Genomic DNA, 17,821 nt, shown 5'->3' on the forward strand with positions numbered 1-17,821 from the left:
GGTCATATAGAGTTAGGATTTTTTACTGTTGCTACTGATGATGGAACGGTCTATCGTCCGGGACAAGAAACTCTAGAGCAGCTTGAGCAGTCGGTGCAAGAAATGTTTGGCGCGGAACGATAGAACAAAGTTCCATGCTCCGCGTACACAGTGTATCACGGGCCGCAACACTCTGCCACTTCGACTTTTTCAGCACCTTATGTCTTAAGAACTAATTTACAGATAAATATGCTTATTCAGATCTGTTATTGGAAGTTTTGAACATATTTTGGCTTTGTGGTTTCGAATAGACACCGCATTATAAATCCGGTTCACAGATCCACGAGCATTTTTCTTTATTTCGCCTTCAAAGAAACGCGGCTGGAATTCGATGCTGCGGCTACACGACTGTGTTGCTTTCCTGGACGTTACGTCCTTTAACCGGCCAATGCTACTCGATCTTGCACAACATATACCAGTTACTCCAGATTTTGCAGCGCGGAGCGCGTACTGAGGAGAGTGCCCCAACCAGCGTGCGACTCCCCGAGCCAGAAGTTTATACCGTTTCCTGCGCTCAACGGGCAATCGTCGTATTTTAGCTCCTTGGCGTCTGTACGCCATTCGATCCATAACAAAACAAATTTCAGTTACATTACTATCTCACAGCCACTATCAACTTCTCTCATCATTCTCCTCAGGTTCTCTAAGCAAGCGGTACGCTTAGGTTTCTTTAGCGATTGTGGCAGTCTTTCTCGTCGCCCCTCCGCTTATTTTTATTCTTGTTCGCATCCGTAGTAGTAGAAGCATCGCACGTTACCATTGAAGTCACTAAACGAGTAAAATACACTCGCTGGGATAACAAAACGCGAACGCAGAAGGAACACAGCGGCCACAACATACACGGCGTCAGCTTTTGCGCCACCTCAGTATTATCCCCCGTCGGCCGCCAGGTGGCGCCACATGTATCAGCAAACTCTATTGCAGGTTGCCTATAGCTAAGACAAGCTCCTATTATTTTCTTAGATGGGCTAGGTACAGCATTTCCGAAATGGCGCTTGCCCGATGTCCAGGAAATAAAGCGCGCTTATTTCGTAATGATTGAATGGCATTCTTAAGGTGTTTTCTGCGGTTTGCTGATACAAGCATCTTGAAATCATTCCGAACGCGGTCTAACACAAAAAAATTGACTTCCATGGTCCAGAGCCTGCACCCGTGTATTAGAACAGCTGCACCACAGTTTTTAGAAGTGTATTCTCTGAGTGGTTTTTGCGCACAGCTTTTCAAATATTAGAATGAAATCGATAACGTAGTGTTTTAAAATCAGAAATTGCAGAGAGGATTCTAGGCTTCCGTATGTCGTGTCATTATCACGTGTCCCTGCATTCCTTGATTTCGTGTTTTGTTTTTCTTTTCCTTCCGTTTAGAATGTAGTAAACTCTTGTTATCAGAATTTTTTGGCTTTCTTGTAGTATATCTATTGCTGCTTTGGGGATGTGTTTATATTTATTTTCCGACGTTTTGTTTTTCAGACGGTTAATTTATTGAAAAAATGCATCCGAAGTAGTTACCCACTTGAGATATAATCGTTGTCGTGTATTCTTTTTTTTTAAACGCTACAATGCAAACACGCCAGAATTCGCTTCCCTTCAAGAAAGCTCGGGCAGGCACATACGGGCCACACAATCATGTTCCTAGCCGACCCGCATGTTTTTTACAGTAAAACAATGTAGTAGATTGCTCTGCTACGAAAAAAATCAATTGCCCGCCTTATTCTTCTTTTTGATTTAGCATCTTAGCTTGTGTGCCACAGGTATCCTAAGTAAAACAGCGTATTAGCATGCATTTTGCTCAATTTCGATTAGTATATTTTGAAAATTATTTTCTTAATTTAATGGCAGCATTTTTATGCCACCTTTAACCAACGAAGACCACAGCACGGGGTTGAAAACATTATGGGAGTGTTCGGAGATGCCAAAGCAGTAACTATCAAAGACGCGCTTTTCCCTGCAAAAATCGCAAGAGGATATTTCGCCACTTGACATCTGTCTGTGAACAACCTACAAGGAATTTTCCCTGCTTTTGTCCTTTTTCACTAGGTTCGCCTCCTCCTAGCCTCACCTTCGCAGCTCTTCTCCTGCTTGCCCCTTTTTCACAGAAGAGCGCCCTACTCCTCTCCCCGCGCAAGGCGCTTTTTTGTGATTTTTTTCACTCGCCTGCTCGAACCTGTTTTCCCTCTCGCCTGAATGAGCGGCACGTGGCTTATTCCCTTTCTCCTCGTCCTTCTACACATCTTTCAACTGCATACCTTCTCTTCCCGCGTGCTTCCCAGTTGGCGTGCGCTCGAGCAGATGAGTACAATAAGCCGTGTTTACATGAATGCGACAGCTAGGGCATCGCATCGCAACCGGTTCCTAGTGCGTCGCATTCATGTAAACAGGAGTAATGCGCTAGGAAAGCGCATCGTAATAACGCGCCAAGCAGGGCTGGATTTAGAGGGGTAAGTCGACTGACCCCTCTCAATCTCAATAGGCGACACTGCGTTCCACCACCACCAGGCTAGAGATGATGCGCTACATGTAAACGCTGTCGCATCGAATTACCGTGAGGCGCTACTAAATGCGATGCGATATGATGCGCAACTGTCGCTTTCATGTAAACACGGCTATAGGTAAGGAGTCTGGTTTGGTAGCCTGCCTGACAACCAGCGCACAAGAATGTTTGCTCGCTCGTGGTGAGCTTTTCGTATTCCTCATGGCGGCGGCGGCGGCGGCGCGCACGTGTGCGTATGGAGTCGAGGCTTACTTTCGGCCATGGTTCTTTGCAAGCCACATCTTCTGACACCTTACGACAGCTCCGGCGTAGTCCGGAAGCCGGTCAACAAAGTCCTATTTGTGAGTACCACTCTCTGTTTACTTTCAGACAATTTTGGAAATTAAATGTACTGGGCGGTTTCTTGATTGCTCGATGTGGTGTTTCATTTCAATTTTTTTCCAGGAGGAAAAGCGATGCGCATACTGATTTTTAGGACAACTTTCATTGAGAAATATATAAGTTACGTAGCGCAGGAGGTAGCACATCTGGAATGGTAAAAGCATTATTATTTCTTTTTGTTAAGATGCATCCAGGGGACGTTGACAAATGTTCATTAGCGGGATTAGGTGCAATGTTGTATCGCATCTTATGCGATCGTGGAAATGTAGGTCATCTACCATTTGTGCAAGACAAGAATCTTACTCGCTCGGTTTTGCAGCTCAGCAAGACACTAAAGGCTTATCACATACAGCGATTGAGTGAACGCAGCCAGAAGGAGGTGGCGATGCAACGAAAATATTAATTTTGCAGAAGTTTGCCCTCAGTGAAAAAGCTATAACTCTCGTTTGTCCGGTGGGCGTTTTGTAAGGGTTTCAAATATCCCAATCGTACCTAATTTGCATGCACCCCGAGCGACATAAGCATACTATTTAAACTCATTTTGTTTTATAAAAGTGGCCTCGGATTCCTGTATTAAGCGTATTTCATTTTTGTCTGCTGGCATTTCGGGTAGAAAATTTTTGTCCCATTTAAAAATAAAGCATCGTTCAAAATTTATATAAAGCTTTTACATCTGGAGAGAGCGGGGCAGGAATTGAAGGAGATTGCAGAGAATGAGAGGTGGTAGTGAGTGGCTTCACCGTGCCTACGGGAGATTAGGAAATGAGCTTTCGAAGCTGTGCAGGGCACACCAGGCAAATTTCAATCTGAACTTCACAAACATTTAATTTCAGTATTTCATCGAAATAATACCTCTAACCAAGTAACATATTTTTCGGCACTGTTTTCTGCATTGTTTGTCTGACAGTGCACATTTGATGATTATGATGTTGATCTAAATGTTTATGCGTTTAGTTTAAGGTCTTCCAGTCGGCTAAGCTCAAGAAAGCGCACGTCCGCGGAAGAAGCCTCACATCAATGGTTTCCGCTTTACGATAATAGTTACTTGTTGCAGGTGTCAGTTACCAGTAATAGTAGGCGACCTTTCACAAATATAGTTTGCTGCAACGTCTTGACAATATGTCAAGAGTGTTTCCGAACGCTAGATCCATGAAGGGGTAAATAATGGAGGCAATCTATGACTACGTGACATCCTCTGTTTAATAACATGCGCGCCTCCCTTTTTCTTTTAGTCAAATAATAAAACTGATTTATTTTGAATGCAGTGTGTGCGATTGTGAAATCTATTTCTTGGCCGTCAGTCCACAATTACCTTGTGCAGATACTATAAGTGAAAAGCCTGCGGTGGACCAGTCGGTAACGAGTTATGCAAAGGTGGCTGCCAGGAACCTGCTATCCAGGGCCTACCAGCGAATCCTTGTGATGGGCCAGCCCACTGCACAGAGCCACGCATCGATGGCTCGTACCTCTTCCTACAGTCGGAACCGTTTGCTGTCTCTGCCACCCCTTAGGTTTTCAAAGAGCCCCAATGATCATTTCAACCACCTTCTGCAAGCCTGCCCTGTAAGTCCCAAGCTGTGTCTTGACTTGCAGCGTGTTCCCAGGACACTTGAAATAAAATAAAGTTTGTTTTTTCAATCATTTGGTTCCCTTTTTTGCATGAATGCTCGTCGCTCATATGCAAAAGGTTTCATATTAAACCCCCTTCTGTGGGAGGACAAGCGATGTAAGTTCGAATTTTCGGAGTCTGCATTGTGTATTGAACTATTGCCTACAGCTTCCCTTGTCGATTAGACAAAACAAATTGCAGAATATGTAAGATGATATGGTGTAGAACAAAGTGGGGTGCCCCTGGTTGGATTTCCCACTGGCCTAGAAATTCAATGGCCACCTTGAAATGGAAGCATTCTGAGCCAGGGTGTAACTGGCTGCAGATATTCCAAGCCTTGGCATGAATCTCGGGTTATCAATACTCCTGCCTAATATGAGTCTAATCATGGTGCAAAAGCAGGAACAGGATGGCAGGATATGGGCGTAATCATGGCACAAGTGTGGGGGTAGGTTGGCTGCATTATAGGCATAATCATGCCACAAATGTGGGATTAGGATGGCTGGATATGGGCAAAGTCTCAGCAGGAGCGTGGGGACAGGTAGGCTCTACGTGGGCGTAATCTTGGCGCGAGCGTACCTGCAGGTTGGCTACAGGCGCGCATGCTTGGCGCGAATGTGGCGACAGCTTGGCTCTACGCGAGCATAGCCTTGGCGACGGGCTGGCTGTATGCAGGCATACTCATGGCATTAAAATGGCGACGGGTTGGCATATGATTGGCATAAATGGTTGGGTCATTGTTGGAAAAAGTAATAATTTGCCCAAATGCCAATGAAGGACCTATATTCATGCCAACTTTTGCCACCAGAATGCCAATCAAGGACCATTGCTTTTGTGCTGCTTGGGGAGTCTGCGGCAAGCACTTCATCTCGGGTGAGTGAATTCAGGCGTCTAAATGAGTTATTGCCAGTACATTATACATTGAAGGATGACTAGCACAGCTTAGCAGTACCGTCGCGTACAGTGGGAATAGTCTGCGAGTCTACTAAAATCTAGCTTCCGCGCGAGAACCTCAACACGGCACTTTCGTCCATTTCATTGATGCTTGTGCTTGAATGTATGCTCTATTTCGTACATTGTTTTAAAAAGAATTAAGCTCTGTGCCGAATGTAGCAAACGCTGTTATTACACCTCAATTGTGTAGAGCTGTGCGGACGTGTACACATATGCACGGCAAAATGAGAAACGCGTCCCGATCAAATCTATGGAAGGCTGTGAAAGTAGAGGTAATAAGTAATACAAATTTTATTCTGTATGCCAATTCAATTCAGTTTATTCCGTTTGGAAACAGTTTTACAAAAAAGGGTGATAAAAGCACTTGGGACCTTAGCAAGCTGCTAGTTTGGGGCCATGCAATAAATGCACAGAACAGCATACCCACGTGTCAATAACCACAATTTGTGTAACTTTTTACATCCATAACGTTAAGTACCATAAAATAAGTCAGTTAACAAATACACCCTGTGATATTTAAGCAATGAAAACAACAAGCAATAGCGAACAATGTATACACATTCAAATAATACAGAATTACGTCAACAGGAAGAGAGCTTTTCAAGATCCTATTGCAGCAACAATAAATGCAAACGTGTTTATAGTAGCCCTGTATTTTGGCAAGGAATTATTACTTTTGTTCTGAGATCTTTCAGCGAGCGAAAAAAATTGCCTTCTTTTTACTGCTAAAGGAAGAGTGTTCCATATGTTTGTGCCAGTGTATGCTAACAACCATCAGCTGCATAAGTTGTGAACGGCCCGAATTTTAAAATTATTGTTTTCTTCGCATCAGGTTCTCGAGGTGTTGTATAGAAACTTTGAATCGGTAGTTACATAGGTTAAAGTAATGGAGTGAAATGCATTCTGTTTGGAAAAAATTCCTGGTACTATGATCTTGCTTATCTCATTTTTTTCACGGAAGGCAGACCGGCGAAGTGATCGAGTTAATGATTGCTAACATAGGACAGCTCAAGGAAGAAAACAGGCACCTTCTCTCAGAGCTTGCGTCCACAAACGAGAAGTTTGGCATGCACATTTTATCAAAACACATCTTAGAAGCAAGAGAGGATATGGTCCAGTTTTACATAGGACTGCCGACTTTACAATACTGCTTGCCTTCTTTAACGTACTAAAGGAATGTGGGATGCACGCAAGCCGGAATAGTTTAACGACATTCCAAGACTTTCTCATTTTTCTAATAAGCCTTCGACTCAACACTCACCTTCATGATTTGGCCTTCAGGTATACCCTTGATATTAACGCGGAAGCGTTACTTCGCTATGTTCACGGATTTCTGTCCGCAGTCCGTGTCCGCAAAATCGTGTCCGCAGCAGTTGCCAGCAATTGAGAAGTGGTAGAGGTTAATGAGTGGTGCTAATAGATAGAGGTTGACGTAATTTTGCTGCAGAAAGAATAATTAGGTCAAATAGATTAAATAGGTTGCAAGGGTGGAAGAACGGGCTAGTTGGTAAATCATCTTGGAAAGCAAAATAGCGCACTTCAAAACACAGACACAGGAAGAGAAAGACAACACAGCGCTGACTTCAACTGGTTTTTTATTAGAGAGTGACACAATATATATGTACGAAAAGTAAGCGCGAAAGAATTGATAACAACTGCTGAGTTTGCACGTGGCGTAAAACACCGAACGCAAAGTTAAAAGCGCACGATAACAATATAGGTCAAAGCAAGGCAGAACGGCAGGGCTATGAGAAATCAAGAAGAAGCGAAAAAGGGGGCGGCCAATAGGTAAAAACAGTTAACGATGGCACGATCCGAAAATACGTAAACTAAAATCGAAAAAAGCCAAAAGGGGCATTAAGAGCGATAACTCAGCAGTTGTTATCAATTTTTTCGCGCCCACTTTTCGCACATATATATTGTGTCACTCTCTAATAAAAAACCAGTTGAAGTCCGCGCTGTGTTGTCGTCCCCTTCCTGTGTCTGTGTTTTGAAGTGCGCTATTTTGCTTTCCAAGATTAATTAGGTAATTAATCACAGGCAAAAAATTTAATCGTTGTCTGCAGCTGGTCTGAGTAATTGAAAAGTGGTAGAGGTTAATGAGTGGTGTCAATCGATATAGGGTGACAAAATGTTGTGTCAGAAATAATAATTAGGTCAATAAAATAATTAGATAATTATATAGAGGTGAAAAATGAAAAAGTAAAGGCGAAAATGGTCTCATTAGCGAATGGCTTCGCGCCATATTTGAATGTATCAAATACTAAAATGGTTAAATAAATCTCTAAATTAGGGTGACATCAAGGAGGTGACGTCACGCAACTCGAAGTAGATCCGAAAAAGGGCATAGGAAATAATTGGCGCTCGATTTGAAAGTACCAAAGACTAAAATGAATAAAAAGGAAGTAAACTGATGTGCCGTAGAGAATGTGACGTCAAGCAACATGAAGTAGAGCCGAAAAAGGACATATGAAGGAATTGGCGCACAATTTTAAAGTACGAAACACAACAATGGATAAACAAGAAGAGAATTAAGCAACTAGAAGCTACTAGAAGCAAGCAGAAGCAACCAACAGCAGCATCGGTGCTTTCGCGTTGCTCCAATGCAGATTCTGCATTGCTCTTTAATTTTTCACACTCTTGTAATGCATGTTGCTGGCAGCCTTTATATTGTTACTTAGCTGTATTCGCTGTTGGTGATGAGGATGAAGAAGTGCAACAGACTCCGAGAAGACGACGACGCTGAGTGTTGTGAAATCGGTGGCCTCATCAACGTTAGTTGCGCGGACAGCTTTCGGACTGTAAATCTTCCACGTAACATCTCTTGGTGGAGGTGCGGGGTCTCATGTGATACAATCCAGAGTATCAAGGATTTTCAACAAGTGGCTGGACATGGCCTAAGTGCGGCTTTCGCGAACTGCGTACTGGCCTGAACGCGAAACACTCCGGACAACCATGCCCATGACATTTCGAAAGTCGTTTGGTGGGGAAGTTGCTGTTGTCCTCGACTGCTTCGAGATATTCATTAAACGGCCTTCATCTATGCTACCCCGATCGCATACATATTCACACTGCGAAAGCCACAATACTGCAAAATACCTAATTGGTGTCACACCGCGAGGTGTTTAAAGGAGCGAACAGTCTGTGAATGCAAGACAAACGTTGTGTGTGTGTTTTTTTATGTTTATAGTGTTGACATTTACAGGACTTTCTCTTATGGTGATTATTGGAATAAAGCACATTAAATGCTCCTTAACGGCGCGTTATTTTTCATTCCGCTTTGCATTTATGCTCTTTATTCCGATAATCACCATAAGATTGGATTGGTAAAACGTTTATTCGGGGCCTGCAGTAGAACGCGCGCTCGCGCGCGCGCGCTCCGGACGGAACCTACGTCCTCCTCTGGGAACCGGCCGCGCGGCCTGGGTCCCCGCTCGCCATGGCCGGCTCGCTGGTTCCCTGCTTTGCCGGGTGCCTGCTTTGCCGGGAAGGCCGGGCCAGCGCCTTGATGACCTGCTGGACGGCCCAGAGTTGCTCCTCTTGATTGTCGCTCCCTGCGGCTGCTTCCAGTCGCGGCGGGATCCTCCCAGACTTAGCTTCTTCTTGGTACTTGGTACAATTCCACAGCATCTGTTCGAAGCCGGCCGTCTCCGTTCGGCAGACTCTGCATTTATCTGTCGAGTGCGTCTCGGGATACATTCTATGCATCATGTAGCTGTCTGAATAAAACGGCTTGCTCTCGACTGAGCCCCGAGCAAGGGGGTGGAAGAGTTCTGCGAGCTAGGCGGAACACCTTGGTTATTTCGTTGTAGTCGGTCATTCGGTCTTTGGTGCTGAACCACAGCGGCCAGTCGACCGAGGAGCGGTCCGTTAGCGCGCGCGCCTCGGCGTGTGCCGTCTAGTTGTGGTTGACGTTGCGGTCTGACGCCTCGCCCGCGTGCGCCGGGAACCACTTGATTCTCACTTGTCTGCTGCCATTGTCGTTTTTGGTTGCCTGCAGTATGCGCAGAGCTTTTTTTCGCTATCCTGCCTTTGGCGTAATTTCTCACCGCTTGCCTCGAGTCGCATAGCACTGTGTGGCAGTCGCGGTCTCCGATGGCCAGGGCGATGGCCGCCTCGTGCATCTCGTGCTGGCGGTCGTGCGAACGGTGCCGGTCGCGTCGACGACGACCGTCGTGAACCCGTGTATCTTGGCATACTCAACCGCGTCAACGTAGCGTGTGTGTGTGTCAGCCGCGTGCTGGTCTATCAGCGCCTTGGCTCTCGCTGCTCTCCTCCCTTTGTTATACTCCGGGTGCATGTACTTCGGTACCGAGTCCACTCTGATGTTGCGCCTGATCTCATCGGGGACGGGGAGCTGCGTCTGCTCCCTGCCTTGATATCGAATTCCCAGGTTGTTCAGAATTTTCCGGCCGGCCTTGGTCGTAGACAGTCTTTCGAGCTGTGCGGCACGTTGTGCCTCCGCTATCTCCTCCAGCGTGTTGTGCACCCCTAGCTGCAGGAGGCGTTTGGTTCTCGTTGTTTCGAACAGTCCCAGTGCCGTCTTGTATGCTCTGCGGATGAATATATCTATCTTCTTTCTCTCGCTCTTGTTCCACTTGTGGTAGGCCGCCACGTACGCTACGTGACATGACGAACGAGTGGATCAGTCTGATCAGGCTCTCTTCCCTCATTCCACTTTTCTTGTTCGTGACTCGTTTGAGTAGTCTCGTGGCGTTCGCCGCTTTCGCAATGAGCCGGGTGACGGTCTCGCCGTTTCTGCCGTGCGTCTCGATCGTCATCCCCAACGCTCTGATCTTGTTGACTCTTGGGATCGCGTTTCCCTCTCTGGTCTTGACTTTGATTGCCTGGTACTCTCTCAGGCTGCTCTTGGGTTTGCGGTGCTTGACGGGCGGGTAGACGAGAAGCTCCGACTTGCTCGGCGAGCATCTGAGCCCCGTTCCGTCGAGTTGGTCTTCGATCGCATCAACGGCCGCCTGTAGGGTGGATTCGATGTGGGCATCGCTACCCCCTTCCACCCACAGCGTTATGTCGTCCGCGTATATCGTATGTCGGACTTCCTTGATGTTCCTGAGCCTTTCGGCCACTCCTATCATCACGAGATTGAAAAGCACCGGCGAGATGACCGATCCCTGAGGTGTGCCTGTGCTTCCCAGCTTCTTCTCCTGTGCTTGGAGGTCCACCGCTCTGAGCTCGGCCGTTCTGTCCGTGAGGAAGTCTTTGATGTAATTGTATGATCTCTCTCCCATGTTGAGTTTCGAGACTTGGGAGAGGATCGCTTAGTGCTTCACCTTGTCGAAGGTGCTCTGCAGGTCGAGTCCCAGTACTGCTTTGTTGTCGCCAGTGTTGCCGTCGATGATCTGGTGCTTGAGTTGTATCATGGCGTCTTGGGTACTTAGATGCTGCCTGAAGCCAATGATTTCCGGGTAGAAATCTTCTTTCTCGAGGTATTCTTGCCACCTGTTGAGCAGGACGTGCTCCAACACCTTGCCCACGCAAGATGTGAGCGATATGGGTCGGAGGTTATCCGTGTCGGATGGCTTGCCCGGCTAGGGGATTAGGATGATCTTGGCCTTCTTCCACTGCGTCGGCAGCGTTCCCGTTTTCCAGCATTTGTTGTAATAGCTCGTGAGGCTTTCTATGGACTTTTAGTCGAGGTTCTTAACCGCCTTGTTGGTGATGCGGTCCAGCCCGGCCGCCGACCTGCTGTTGAGGTCCTGCAGTGCCGTGCGAACTTCTTCTACGTCTATATCTCTGTCGAGACGGGCGTTGGGCAGCCCCCCGTACAGCCCATGGCACTCCGTGGGCGTAGTCGGCAGGCAGGTATCTGTCGCTGATGCGCTTCGTCACCTTATCGGCGCCGTGTTTAGTGACTTCTCGATGGATGAGTTTCGCCAGTCGGTCCCTTTCGTGTGACTTAGTCTTGGTTTCGTCGAGCAGATGCTTCAGCAAGTTCCATGTTCTCCCGTTGTGCATCTGGCCGTCGGCAGCGTTGCATATCTCGTTCCACTGTTGCGCACATAGCGTGCGACAGTGGTCTTCGATTGCTCTGTTGAGTTCTGCCACTTTCTTTCGTAGCCTACGATTAAGGCGTTGTTGTTTCCATCTGTTGAGAATGGACTGCCTGGCCTCGATAAGGTGGGCCAGTCGGCTATCCATTCTGTTCGTTTCGAGATCTGTTACTATGTCTTTGGTTGAGTTTCGAACATCTTGGAGGATCTTGTTGGTCCACGCGTCGGTGTCATCGATTTCGGTCTCTTCCGCTTCCTGATTTCTGTTATCTCTGAAAGCGGACCAATCGATCCACGTATGTTCCCTGACTTTGGTACTGCTCTGCTCCGGTATGATAATTTACAATATCATGTGGTCGCTACCGAGGTCCACCCCCGTGTTCCTCCATGTGATCGTGATCGGTTCGTTGTTTTTGACGAACGTGAGGTCGGGGCTGGTATCTCGGGACACGGAGTTGCCAATTCTCGTTGGGTAAGCCGGGTAGGTTATGAGGGTATAGTCGAGTTCCGCCGCGTCTTGGGATAGGTTTCTGTCTTTCGCATTGCTCTTGACGTAGCCCCACGCCGGATTCATCGCATTAAAGTCGCCGCATGCGATCAGCGTGCTCTGGCCGGAGGTCGTGCTTGCCTTCTTGAGAATGGGTTTGAAGCTCTGGAGTCTCCGCGATGGGTTACTGTAGATGTTCAAAATGAAGATGCTGTTTTTTCTTTGCTTGGTCGGTATGAGTTCGATGAGCGTGTGTTCAATCCTGACATTGCTTAGCCGGTGTTCGACGAAGGTGAGTCCCTTCCTGACCAGGGTGCACAGGCCTCTGCCGTCGGGCGGGCCCGCGTGCACCCTGTAGCCGGGGAGGGACGGCTTGTCCGTTAGTGTTTCTTGGAGGAGGAGCACGTCGGGCTTGCGAGCCGCGTGCTCGATGTACTGCTCGACGACTGCCTTCTTCTTAACGAAGCCGCAGCAGTTCCACTGCCACACTGTTATGCCTGTGGAGTTGGAGGCCATGATTGTCCTATTCAGAATTGTCCGTGTTGCTGCGCTTTGTTGACTTGATGCTGTACTGGCGCGAACGTTTGGTTGCACGCTTCTTTCCAGATTGTTGAGTCTATTGACGTTCTCCGTTTGGAAGGCTTCGATGGCTTGCTTCATCGATTTGATTATATCCTCGAGGCTGTTGAGTTTGGCCTCGACGTTGTTGTTGCTGCTGTCGGTGCTGCAGTTGCTCATGTTGTTCTTGTTCTTGCGTGATTCGACGGCCCTCTTCTTCATTACCGGCTCCTTGTCTGCGTCGGCCGTAGTTTCTTCGGCCTTGTTGTTGCCGCTCGGGCTGGATCTTTGCTGTTCGACGTTGCGAAGGGCGTTGTGGATCTCCGCGATTTCCTTGGTGAGGTTGTTGATGGTGGCTGGCAGGGTCGCGTTCTCCGTTTTTAGGGCCTCGTTGATCTCTCGTTCCTTGGTTGAAGCGTTGTCTTCTGTCTTGGCGTTGTAGCTCGGATTGGTCTTCATGATACCTCGTGCGGCATTGCCCCAACCGACTCTCTCACGCGACGGTGATTCTTGGGTTTTCGTTTCTCGCGCGTCTCTGCTCTGGCTCCTACAGCTGCTATTTCTCGACTGCACGCGGTCTCTCGATGGCGTTCTTGACTTAGGGGCAGCTGGCTTGTCAAGTGGTGGGAAATCGCTCTCCGACGGCAGGTGATGGCTGACTTTTCGGCGCTCCCACTGACGCTTGCGAACGACGTAGGGAACCTTGTATCTGGCTTTACATTCTCTGTAGGCGGTCGGGTGAGCGCCGCCGCACAGTTTGCATTTGGGTGTACATTTGTGGTCTCTTTTGGATTCACTTGGCCGCAGCCCCTGCAGATCCGGTTGGTTGGCGTCGGGCACACGTCCTTGCGATGCCCTACCCGACCACACTGGTGGCAGACGTCAATTTGCTTTCTGTACAGGTGGCACGGTATGAGCGTGACACCATATCGGACAAAGTTCCGTACCTTGGGTCCTCTGAAGGCTACTATGATTGTGGTCGTGTTGCCGATTCTTTTGGCGCCTACGGCGAGTGGGTTTCTGTCGTTTACAATGTTGCTGTCGAGATGTTCGGCTTTCTCGTCGACAGGGATGCCTCGGATGATGCCCTTCACGGTGTCGTACGGCGCCGTGCGGTACGCGCTGACTTCGAAGGTCTTGTCTTGAATGTATATAGCTTGAATTCTTGCGTAGCGGACGGCGTTTTCTTCCTTGGGCGTGCTGATTACCATTATATTTTGTTGCGCGTTCGGGCAGATCGTGTCCGATGCGTTCTCTTTGTTCGTGATCTTGGCCGCGGCGAGAATGGCCGCAGCGACGGCCGTAGTGTCGATCTTGGTGATGTCGAGTCCCCCTCGCGGTCTGATTACGATCTTGTTTTCCTCCTGCGGCATGGCTGGCATTCTCGCTGCCTTGATGGCCGAGGCTCTAACGTTCTTATTTCCTTTCGCTTTCTTGCTTACTTGGTTGTCGCTGCCGGCGAGCTTCGCGTCGAGGTCTCGTTGACGGAGTCTTGACATGCGTTCCCCCGCGAGCGTCCATCCATGGCCGCGGTGGAATTCCTCAGGTGAAATTTCTTCGCCTTGAACTTGAACGGTTATTGGAGAGTCGGAGATCGTTGCCACAACGGACGTTTCCTCCATCTCGGGGCTGAGTGGCTGCCGCCGAGGCGGCGAACCGCGGCAGCCGCGACAGCGACGAGGCCTATCGCTCGCGGAGCACATAAGAGAAATTCTTGTAAATGTCAACAGTAAAAAATAAAAAAAACAACCCGTTTGCCTTGCACTCGCGGACTGTTCGCTCCTTTAAATGCTTTAATAATGAGCCCCTCATTTCCCCACCACAAGGTGTTGTCACATTTATATTTTGAGGATGGTGCCGCCGGACAAGCGATAAAGTCATTGCAGACATGGGGTGTTCTCAACAACCTCTTACGAGAGGATAAGTTCTATATCATCGGGGATTCACAATTGCCGACAGTGTAGGTTTGCAATGTGCAAAGTTGGCTATGCCTGTTTTCACTAGAGGTAAGCAGCAACTATCTGCTGTTGATATAGAAAAGACTCGCAAAAGATAGCAAATGGACGATCCATGTCGAAAGAGTGTTTGGACTTATGCGTAACAAGTATAAAATCCTAAAGCACATACTCCCTGTAGAAGTAATCACTGCGGAAGTACATGGGCCACCAGTACTCGACAAGATTGCTTTTGTTTGTGCAGCACTGTGCAATATGACCATGTCAAGTGTCCCATTTTGGCGAAATCACAGGACATTGTTCCTTGTACGCAGTTATTTGAAGAACAAAAAGCACAGGAAACAGTGTGCTTTTCTCCTAGGATTGAGCTGGGATGAAATGTGTCCCATCATTATCTCTCCATGAATTCTGATTGCTTTAATCTGCTCGATACAGCTTAAAACCTCCGAGAATTTACGGTCATGCAATGTGCCATTGTTTGTATTATGTACGACACATCCAAGCAATGGTAGAAGATTTATTTTTTAAATTATGCCACTACACTTAGAGAATGGTTGTAAATAGAGGTATAATGCAGCGGTGGCGTAGCGGTAGAATATCCGCCTCGCATGCAAGAGGACCGGGGCTCAAATCCCGGTGCCGCGCAATTCTCCACCGGATGAAAAAAAAAACTCCGCGTGTCGATGGAATTGCATAAACAGGTTTGGGGTGCGACCTGATGCCGGTGAACACCTCCGGCAACGCATTCCCTCACCAGAACAGAAGTTAGCCACCCTGGTGCAGTAATTGGCCACAACCTCCTATGATAAGCTCCTTAAAACCCCGGCCCTCAGTCACCAGCGGCTGCGGAACAACTGACCACGGCGGCGGTCAGACCTGTGACGCAACAGGGGGTGCTAAGAAAGCCTGGCTCCGCTGGACAGGCCGCCATTGAAAACTGACCCTGGGAACGTTTAATGCTAGAACCCTAGCTAGTGAAGCTAGTTTAGAAGTGCTGTTAGAGGAACTAGAGGGCATGAAATGGGATGTTATAGGGCTTAGGGAGGTTAGGAGGCCGAATGAGGCATATACTGTACTGAAGGATGGGAATGTACTGTGTTATCGAGGTTTACCAGAGAGGCGACAGCTAGGAGTAGGTTTCCTTGTCAATAAGTATATAGCGGGTAATATAGATGAATTCTATAGTATTAATGAGAGGGTTGCAGGCATCGTAATTAGGCTTAATAAGCGGTATAAACTGAAGGTTGTACAGGCCTATGCACCTACGTGTAGTTATGATAACCAGGCAGTTGAAAGCTTCTATGAAGATGTAGAATCGGCAATGCGAAAAGCAAAGACGCAGTATACTGTCCTAATGGGCGACATCAATGCCAAGGTAGGGAAAAAAGAGGCAGGATACAAGGCAGTAGGTGACTATGGCATTGGTTCTATAGAATAGCAGGGGGGAGTTACTAGTTGAGTTTGAAGAGCGCAATAACTTACGAATCATGAACACCTTCTTCAGCGAACGGAAGAACCGGAAATGGACATGTAAAACCCCTATCATTACTGAGTGCGATATCATTACTGAGTGCGCGGTAGATGTAGGCGGTAGGATAGTTAGAGAGGATACCGGTAAGCTGTCTAAGGAGACGAAAGATTTGATTAAGAAACGCCAGAGTATGAAAGCTTCCAATCCAACAGACCAGATCGAATTGGCCGAGATATCAAAGCTAATCAATAAGCGCAAGGTGGTCGTTATAAGGAAGTATAACATGGAGAAAATTGAGCATGCTGTAAAGAGCGGGGTAAGCCTTAAAGCGGTAAAGAAGAAATTGGGCATAGGCAGAAACTAGATGTATGCGATAAGGGACAAGGCGGGCAACGTCGTCACTAATATCGACAAGATAGTAAAAGTAGCCGAGGAGTTCTATACAGATCTCTACAGTAGCCAAATTAGTCACGACCGTAATCAGATTGGCGGTAGGGAAAAACAGTCAGACGTTCCACCAGTGACGAAGGACGAGGTCAAGAAAGCACTAGAAACTATGAAAAGGGGGAAATCAGCTGGAGAGGATCAGATAACTACAGATTTGCTGAAGGACGGGGGGGGGGGATATTGTGCTAGAAAAACCGGCCACCCCGTATACGCAGTGCTTGGTGTCATCGACGGCACCGGAACCATGGAAGAATGCAAACATTATCCTGATTCACAAGAAATGGAACTCTAAGGACCTTAAAAATTACAGACCAATCAGCTTACTGTCTGTTACGTGTAAGGTATTTACTAAGGTAATCGCTAATAGAATCAGGACAACCTTAGACTGCAATCAAGCAAAGGATCAAGCAGGGTTTCGGAAACGGTACTCTACTATCGATCATATCCATACCATCAATCAGCTGATATAAAAATGCTCGGAATATAACCAGCCCTTATACATAGCATTCATTGATTACGAAAAAGCATTTGACTCAGTTGAAACCACGGCGGCGATGCAGGCATTGCGAAATCAGGGGGTAGACGAGGCGTACGTGAAAGTGCTGGAAGATATATATAGTGGCTGCACAGCAACCATAGTTCTGCATAAAGAAAGTAACAAAATTCCTATAAAGAAAGGTGTTAGGCAAGGAGACACAATCTCCCCAGCACTATTCACAGCTTGTTTAGAGGAAGTATTCAGAGACTTGGAATGGGACCAGTTAGGGATATGGGTAGATGGAGAATACCTCAGTAATCTGCGATTTGCTGATGACATTGCGTTGCTAAGCAACTCGGGGGATGAACTGCAAATAATGATTGATGACCTAGACAGGAAAAGTAGAAAGGTAGGCTTGAAAATCAATATGCAGAAGACTAAGGTAATGTTCAACAGCCTCGGGAAGGAACAGCAGTTTACATTAGGTAGCGAAATACTGGAAGTAGTAGGCGAATATGTATACTTAGGACAGGTAGAAACTGCAGATCCGGACCATGAAAAGGAAATAACAAGAAGAATAAGATTGGGATGGAGCGCAATTGGCAGGCACTCGCAGATTATGAATGTCAGCGTGCCGGTGTCGCTCAAGAGGAAATTATACAACAGTTGCATCTTGCCTGTACTCACCTATGGCGCTGAAACGTGGACGCTAACCAAGAGAGTTCTACTTAAGTTGAGGACAACCCAGAGGGCTATGGAACGAAAAATGGTAGGGGTAACATTAAGAGATAGAAAGCGTGCAGAGTGGGTCAGAGAAATAACTCAAGTTACCGACATTCTAGCGGAACTTAAGAAGAATAAATGGACATGGGCGGGACATGTAGTGCGGAGAGAGGATAACCGATGGTCGCTGAGGGTAACAAACTGGATTCCAAGGGAAG

General features: G+C 47.3%; 1 pseudogene; it reads right to left on the reverse strand.

Annotated features, from left to right (window-relative positions):
- Positions 1-12,462: 12,462 nt before the first annotated feature.
- On the reverse strand, positions 12,463-14,151 carry LOC146177686 (uncharacterized; annotated as a pseudogene).
- Between the last annotated feature and the right edge of the window lie 3,670 nt (positions 14,152-17,821).

This window comes from Amblyomma maculatum, chromosome 10 (genome assembly GCF_055883805.1).
Source record: "Amblyomma maculatum isolate TAMU_Amacu chromosome 10, ASM5588380v1, whole genome shotgun sequence".
Lineage (NCBI taxonomy): Eukaryota > Metazoa > Arthropoda > Arachnida > Ixodida > Ixodidae > Amblyomma > Amblyomma maculatum.